This window comes from Vitis riparia, chromosome 8 (genome assembly GCF_004353265.1).
Source record: "Vitis riparia cultivar Riparia Gloire de Montpellier isolate 1030 chromosome 8, EGFV_Vit.rip_1.0, whole genome shotgun sequence".
NCBI lineage: Eukaryota > Viridiplantae > Streptophyta > Magnoliopsida > Vitales > Vitaceae > Vitis > Vitis riparia.
Window position 1 is genome coordinate 22,483,151 of NC_048438.1, and position 8,806 is coordinate 22,491,956.

The window sequence follows — 8,806 nt, forward strand, 5'->3', positions numbered from 1 at the left end:
AAAATATTTGTTTTATAAAAAAAATTCTCAAATTAAAAAATTAAAAAAAAAAAAAAAAAAAACAATTCCACAAGGGAACTCGTCTCTTCAAGAGACGAGTTCCCATGGGAAAAAAAATACCCAAATTAAAAATAAAAATAAAAAAATAAAAAAAGAGATGAGTTCCCGTGGGAAAAAAAAAAATTTTAAATATATATTGGGAATTTTTTTAAAAATATATATATTTTTTATTTTTCATGGAACTCATCTCTTGAAGAGACGAGTTCCCTTGATGATTTTTTTTTTTTTTTTTAATTTGGGAACTTTTTTAAAAATATATATTTTTTTTTTCCATGGGAACTCGTCTATTGAAGAGACGAGTTCCCTTGAGGAATTTTTTTTTTTTTTTTAATTTGGGAATTTTTTTTAAAAAAAAATATTTAAAAAAAAAAATTTCCCATGGGAAACTCGTCTCTTGAAGAGACGAGTTCCCCTTGTGGAATTGTTTTTTTTTTTAATTTAGGAATTTTAAAAAAAAAATATTTAAAAAAAAAAATTTCCCATGGGGAACTCGTCTCTTCAAGAGACGAGTTCCCCTTGTGGAATTGTTTTTTTTTTTTTTTTAATTTAGGAATTTAAAAAAAAAAAAATTTCCCATGGGGAATTCGTCTCTTGAAGAGACGAGTTCCCCTTGTGGAATTTTTTATTTTTTTTTTAAATATTTAAAAAAAAAAATTTCCCATGAAGAGACGAGTTCCCCTTGTGGAATTGTTTTTTTTTTTTTTAATTTGGGAATTTTTTTTAATTTAGGAATTTTTTTAAAAATTTTTTTTTTTTTTTTTGAAAAAAAAAATTTTCCCATGGGAAAGAGACGAGTTCCCCTTGTGGAATTGTTTTTTTTTTTTTAATTTGGGAATTTTTTTTAAAAAAAAAAAAATTTCCCATGGGAAACTCGTCTCTTGAATTTCCCTTGTGGAATTTTTTTTTTTTTTAAGGAATTTTTTTTAAAATATATACCTTGAGGAATTTTTATTTTTATTTTATATATATATATATTTTTTCATGGAACTCGTCTCTTGAAGAGACGAGTTCCCTTGTAAATGGGGAATTTTTTTAAATACTATTTTTTTTTTCATGGAACTCGTCTCTTCAAGAGACGATTTCCCTTTGATGAAATTTGAAAAGATGATTTTGGTTTAAAAAAAAAATTATCCGATGAACCTCTCTCCTCTCTTTTAAGTGGCAAATCATCTTTCCTAGGTGGCAAAAACTACCGTATATTTGTAATAATTTCTTCTACTACAGTAATTTAAGTATAACTTTTTTAAATTATCGTACTATTGAGAAAAATCCCAAGACTCAGTGGCATGAGGACTAAACTTTTTCAGAACTTTTTAAGAAGAAAGAAATGATTGGCATGGGCACACAATGAAACCAAGACTCAGTGGCACGAGTTTTTAAGAAAAAGAAATGAAAGGAAAAAAAAATATTCCTTTGCTTGTTTATTAGCAAGGAACAAAATTAAATATATATTATCTTACTATAATGTCTTTGTATAAAATAAAAAAATTACGTTTATCATTGTATAGATAAGACATATTAAATAAATGAATATAGAAAGAAGTAAAATTTATTTCTTAAACTTATTATATTTTTCCTTATTATTGTTTGATTAAATAAATTATTATACCTACTTTATTTTATCTTACCGGCCTTATCCATTTTAGATCAGATCTCAAGCAAAAAACAAAGATTCATGGAAATGAAATTTAAAAGAGGATAAGAGAATGAGTTGTTCAAATTATGGGGTGGTCCGGAGAAGCATTCCATGAATTAAAGATGGCCTATAATGTGAGGTGTTGGATCAAATAAATGGCCATGCATTTAGGGAAAGTCATATGGTAAAATTGTTTGGGTTTGGAAAATAGATCAAATCAAACAGACCACTCTTCTCTTGAACCTTGGAGGAATCTCTCCCAGTCCCACTGATATTTCCAAATTTATTGTTATAGGATTTTATTTTGAAAATGTAGAAACAAAACTAACTAACTATCATGCATATTTAATAAATATATTTTATTATGTGCTCTTAAAGGTAATAAAATTAGTAGTGTACCCAAATTATTCGATCTCTTGTGACCCCACCACGATTCAGTGGAAAAGTGTATTTTTCTTAAACTTTAACAAAAAAAACAAGAGGAATATTTTTATTTTTATTTTTATTTTTTGCTTTTAAATAAGAATCCGAAAACAAAAGTGGAGCTAAAGTTGATCCTTATCCCTTGAAAGGTAGGGATAGACTTCGATGGAATAAACTGACCGTAGGTAATTGGATATACTGGAGATAAGTGTAGATAAGAGAGAGAGAGAGAATAGTTGTAAACAAGTATGGAGTCGTTGGTGTGGTTGGACTTGGAACTTAAGAGGTTGAAGAAGGCAAACTGATGAAAATATCTCTTCTGCAACAAGCTCCACTTCCTATATCCTACATTCCTACCTACCCAATACCCTCGGCTTTAATGTATGTCTCCCATATCCACCAAAATTCTCAGACTGAAACGGCAACTCAAAAGCCTGTTGAATAAATACCCTTAAGAGGTTGGGTGGGTGGGTGGGGTGGGGTGCCCTTGGTCTCATGTCCAGTTGTGCGATGAGTTTGCAGAGGCAGCCACTTGGCCCACTTGCCGTATATATCGACAACACTGCACAGTGCACGCTTGCCCACGCCCAGGGGTAAGTGGATAAACCCCACAAAGGGATAGAAGGAAGTGGGATTTCCCCGTTAGCCAGAAAAAAAAAAGGCAGAGGTGTTTTGGAGAAATCCAAGCCTCAAATGCAATCCTCTCCGGTCTCCACTCGACTTTTGCTTTTTGTACTAGTCTACTAGAAGCTTTGGTGCTTTGTGATGGGACTCAGCAATTAGTAATTAGTAATTACTGTTGCACTCGCTTTCTAACCAAACACATCCCATTATGATTTCTAATTACAAATTAGCTTGATTTTAATCTTCAGTGCCAGAGATCACCAACTTCTTTATCATTTTTTCTCTCTCTCTCCCCTCCAATATAACTGGGAGTCTCCTGGCAACTGAAGTTCTTTTTATCTGCTTACCACCTTCTTTCTTTCTTTTTCTCACTTATCATCTATAAATAGAATTGTTTGTTGCATAGTTTCTTTTTCTCTTTTAAAACATTTTTCAATTATTTGTTTGCCTTTTTCTCACTTTTAAGGCATTGCATATTTGTGTGTAATACAAAAATTCTTAATATATTATATATATTTTTTCATTGTTGTTTATAAAAAATAACTAAAAGCAATTTAAATTTATTCCTCTAAAATAATTCTTTTTATTAAACCTATTTTATAACTCAAAAAACTATATTATTATTTAGGATTGCAATTTTTACGGGTTAATGTGACCAACTCAAGCCCAATTCCAATTAAAAAATAATCCACCTAAATCTAACTCAAATTCAATCTAATCTCATTTCTTTAAGTTCAAATAGACTTCAGATTAGTTAGGTCAGATCCAAATTAGTTAAGTTGATTGGATTACATAATTTAAAATTTGTAATTTTTTTATAATTATATATTTACATGCAAATTTGAATAATTGATAAAATAAATTTTCAAGATAACAATAAAAAATAAATAAATTTACAAATCTTTCAAAATTAATAAAAAAGTAAACAATGTTGTAAATCAATGATAAATGGAACACAAGTAAAGTAGTAGAGATAAATTATATATTATTTTAATAATAATATATAATAAGGAAAAATAAATCACAAAAGGGAATAGAGAAAGTTGAGAGAATGAAATAAAAAGATAATAAGAGAAAATAAGAAATTAGGGGATGCATATTATAGGGGATGGGAAACCATTTTATAGGTTTTCCAAATGGCTATCACTAATATTCCTATTAATGAATATTAATGGAACTATAAATAACATTAATGGTTTCCATTAATGAGTATTAACGGAAGTCATAAATAATATTTAATTAACATTTATTATAATTAATGTGGTGACATTCATTACTTCAGTTATAATACTCCCCTTAGATATCCACCACATTGAAGAATATACCTCATTAGAAACTTGCTAGTAAAAAACCCTATGAAAAAAACCTATCGAAGGAAAAATAGTACAATATACTTATAATTCTTTAAGTTACTCTCGGTATGTTGAGACTGTCTCGTTAAATACCTTGTCAGTAAAACTCAGTAAGACAAAACCTGGACGTAGGGAAAAATAGTACAGTACACTAACACCCTTTTACAAACTTACTCCCTCTCATGTCGATATTCTTGAGTTGACACGTTACAATATTGTGTATTAACTTCTTAAATATTGAGGTTGCAATGATTTTGTGAATAAATTTGTTAGATTATCACTTGAGCGTATTTATTGCACATCAATTTCACCATTCTTCTAAAATTCATATGTATAAAAGAATTTTGGTAAAGTGTGTTTAGTTCTATCTCCTTTAATATAACCCCCTTGTTATTTGTGTAATGTATGCAACATTATCTTCAAATAATATTGTTGGGTCACCTTTGATAGAGGAGAGTCCACATGATTCCCAAATATGCTAGATCATAGATCTTAGTCATATACATTCACGACTTGCTTCATGAATTGCCAGTATTTCTGAATGATTTGATGATGTGGCCATCATTATTTGTTTGACAGACCTCCATGAAATAGCAGTACTATTGCAATTAAACACATACCCTATTTATGACATACCTTTATGTGAATCTGAAAGATATCCTGCATTTACATATCCAAACAATTGTTGCATTGATTCTCTTGAGTAAAATAGACTCATATTAATAGTTCCACAAAGATAACATAATATATGTTTGATATCATGTCTTCGAGTTGGAGCGAAACTGTATCTAGCTAATAAATTGACAAAAAAAAGCAATGTCTGGACGTGTACAATTGACAAGATACATAAGTGCACCAATAGCACTAAGATATGGTACTTCAAGACCAAATAATTCTTCATATTATTTTGCAATGACGAAATGGGTCATTTTTCACATTAAGTGATCAGATAACCATTGAAGAACTTAAATAATGCGTTTTATCCATATAAAAATGCTTCAAAACTTTCTTAATGTATGTTGATTGATGTACTAAAACTTTATTTGGAAAATGGTCGATCTGCAGATCGAGGCAAAATTTTGTTTTTCCAAAATCTTTCATCTCAAATTCCTTTTTCAAGTAATTTGTTGTTCTTGTGAGCTCTTTAAGAGTTCCAGTAAGATTTAAGCCATCAACATACATTACAATAATTGTAAATTCGATTTCTAATTTTTGAATGAAGATGCATGGGCATATAGGATTATTCACATACCTTTCTTTTAGCAAATATTCGCTAAGACGATTGTACCATTTGCGTCCAAATTGCTTTAATTCATGTAAAGATCGTTGTAACTTGAATGAGTACATGCTACAAGACTTTGTACTATTTGCTTCAGGGATTTTCATGTATATATCATTATCTATGAATCCATATAAATATGTTGTAATAACATCCATGAGACGCATATCCAATTCTTATGAGACTATCAAACTAATTAAAAAAAGAAATGTGATTGCATCCATGGCAAAAGAGTATGTTTCCTCGTAGTCAATACCAAGTCTCTACGATAAACCTTGTGCTACTAATCGTGCTTAATATTTTATGATCTCATTATTTTCATTGCGCTTTCATACAAATACCCATTTGTACCCAACAAACTTTACATCTTCAGGTGTTTGGACTACAGGTCCAAAAACTTCTCGTTTTGTTAATGAGTTTAACTTTGTTTGCATAACTTTTTCCCATTTTGGCTAATCATTTCTATGTCGACATTCTTCCGCATTTCGTGGTTCAGGATCTTCATCATTTCTTATGATATCAGAGGCCACTTGGAAAACAAAAATATTGTTAATAACAATATTATTTCGATCTTATTTTTATTTCGTGTGTACATAACTTATTGATATCTCACAATTTTCAAGTACATGTGCCTCTTCAGGGGTTTCCCATTCAATATGTGCATTTAGAAGCTTTATGCATTATTTGTGCCTCTTCTAGGGCTATAGATTTATCAATTTTAAATTGATTAATCATTTTGATGGTCTCTTCTAAAGTGCTAAGTTTTTCTTATGTTCTCATCTTCCGGGGAGTTACATCATTTGATTCGATGGGTCTACCACGCTTCAGTCTTCAGGTGTATCTTGGATTCATTTGTTAACTGTCATATAGAGACATCAATCCGTGTTGGAGTATTTGCAACTGAGATATGTGACTTTGTCACTTTCTTTGTATCAATGAATGCATCTGGTAGTTGATTTGCAAGATTTTGTAAATGAATGATTCTTTAAACTTTTAGTTCACATTGACTTGTACGAGGATCGAGATGAGACATGGTAGATGTGTTCCAAGTAATTTTTTGTCGTTCTTCAAGAATTGATTTTTCTCCCCCTAATGACGGGAAAACACTCTCATTAAAATAACAATCCGCAAAACGGGCTATAAAAATATCACCTGTCAAAGATTCAATATATCTTGTGATAGATGGAAAATCATAACTTGCATAAATCCCAAGTCTTCATTGGTGACCCATTTTAGTGCGTTGTGTAGGTGTAATTGGTACATATACCGCACAACCAAAAATCTATAAGTGAGAAATATTTGGTTGTTTTCCAAGCACAAGTTGTGAAGGGGAGTATTCATGGTAAGTTGTAAGTCAAATACAAACTAAAGCCGCAACATGCATAATAGCATGTCCCCAGGTGGAAGTAGGTAGTTTGGTTTTCATTAGTAATGATCGAGCTATTAATTGGAGATGTTTGATAAAAGATTCTGCTAAACCATTTTGGGTATGAGTATGAACAACAGTATGCTCAATATTTATCCCTACTGACATGCAATAGTCAATAAATGTTTGAGAAGTAAATTTGCCAACATTATCAAGACGTATTGTCTTAAGTGGATGATCTGAAAATTATGCTTGTAATCTGATTATTTGTGCAAAGAGTCTAGCAAAGGCAACATTACGTGTAGAAATGAGACAAATATGTGACCACCTAGTAGAAACATCTATTAAGATCATAAAATAACGAAATGGTCTACATGGTAGATGAACAGGCTCATATATGTCCCCATGTATTCTTTCTAAAAAGGCTGGTGACTCATATATGACTTTAGTAAAAAATGGTCTAACTATCAATTTACTTTGAGCTAGTAACACACGAGTATTCATTAAGCTAAAGATCTTTTGGTTATTTAGTGGATGCCCATGTGAGTGTTTGATTATTCGACGCATCATTGAAGACCCTGGGTGACCTAGCTTGTTATGCCAAAAAACAAAAATTTTTGGGTCGTTGAATTTCTGGTTCACGACAACATATGATTCAATATGCTTTATAGTTGTATGATACAACCCAGAGGAGAAAGCTGTGAGTTTTTCCATTATAAGCAAATATAATGGAATAAATGGAAAGATATTCTACATTATCTTTATTCATAGTTTCAATATGATATCAATTTTTGTGGATATCTTTAAAACTGAGCAAATTTATTCTGGATTTGCTATAATATAAAGCATCATTTATACGGAATCTAGTTCCATTTGGTAGTGTTATGTTTGTTCTTCCAAAGCCTTCAACTAAGGTTGTGGTACTAGATATGGTACTTACATTAGCTTTTATTAATGTCAATTCGAGGAAATATTTTTTATCTCGAAAAATTGTGTGCGTGGTTGCATAATCTACGAGACATACATCATCCTCATTCATCTTGAGACTAAATAACACATTGATTTTAAATATAACTAATATTAAAATAAATAAAAAAACAAGGCATAATGTAAACATGAGACATAATACTATATTATTTGATATATAAAGTAACATTAATCAATGTTAATCTTCTCATCATTTATTAAATTGTCTGTTTTTTCACTAAGACCTTCAAATAAATCAATATCATGGTAGGTTAGGTCCAATCCATCACTATCGGTAAAGTTCATTTCTATCTTTTTTCCTTTTACTTTTATTGATATTTAGTAAAGGTTGACCAAATGTTTAGGCATATGATAGGTATGCGATTGATGTCCCTTCATACCACATCTATGATAATTATTCTCATGGTTCTTAGGAGGTTTATCTTGTAAACACTTCTAATTTTCTTGTTTTGCCTCAATATTATTCCACTTCTAGTGGTGCAATGAGACTTTTTTTTTTTTTTTTTTTGAGAATTTGATGAATTATTACCATAAGAACCATGGTATTAGGGATTTCTTCCATGTCCTCATATTCGTCCATGTCTACGAGTTTTGGACAATATTACATTCACTCTAGGGAATGATTCGGATTTGGTTGGACGAGATTGTTGATTTCTCATCAAAAACTCATTATTTTGTTCAACAACAAGAAGATATGATATTAATTCAGAATATTTTGTAAATCTACGCTCTCGATATTGCTATTGCATGAACACATTCAAGGCATGAAAACGTAGTAAAAGTTTTCTCTAACATGTCTTCTTCTATGATTTTTTTTCTCCACACAACTTTAATTGAGAGCTGATTTTGAAAAGTGCAGAGTTATATTCACTAACAGATTTAAAATCTTGCAATCTCAAGTGCATTCAATCATATCAAGGTTTTAGGAGAATCACAATTTTCCGGTGTCATATTTTTCTTTCAAATTACTCCATAGAGTAAAAAGATCATTTACCGTAAGATACTCATTTTTTTAAACCTTCATGAAGGTGATGACGAAGGAAAATCAGTGCTTTTGCGCGATCCTACAGGGATGTTTG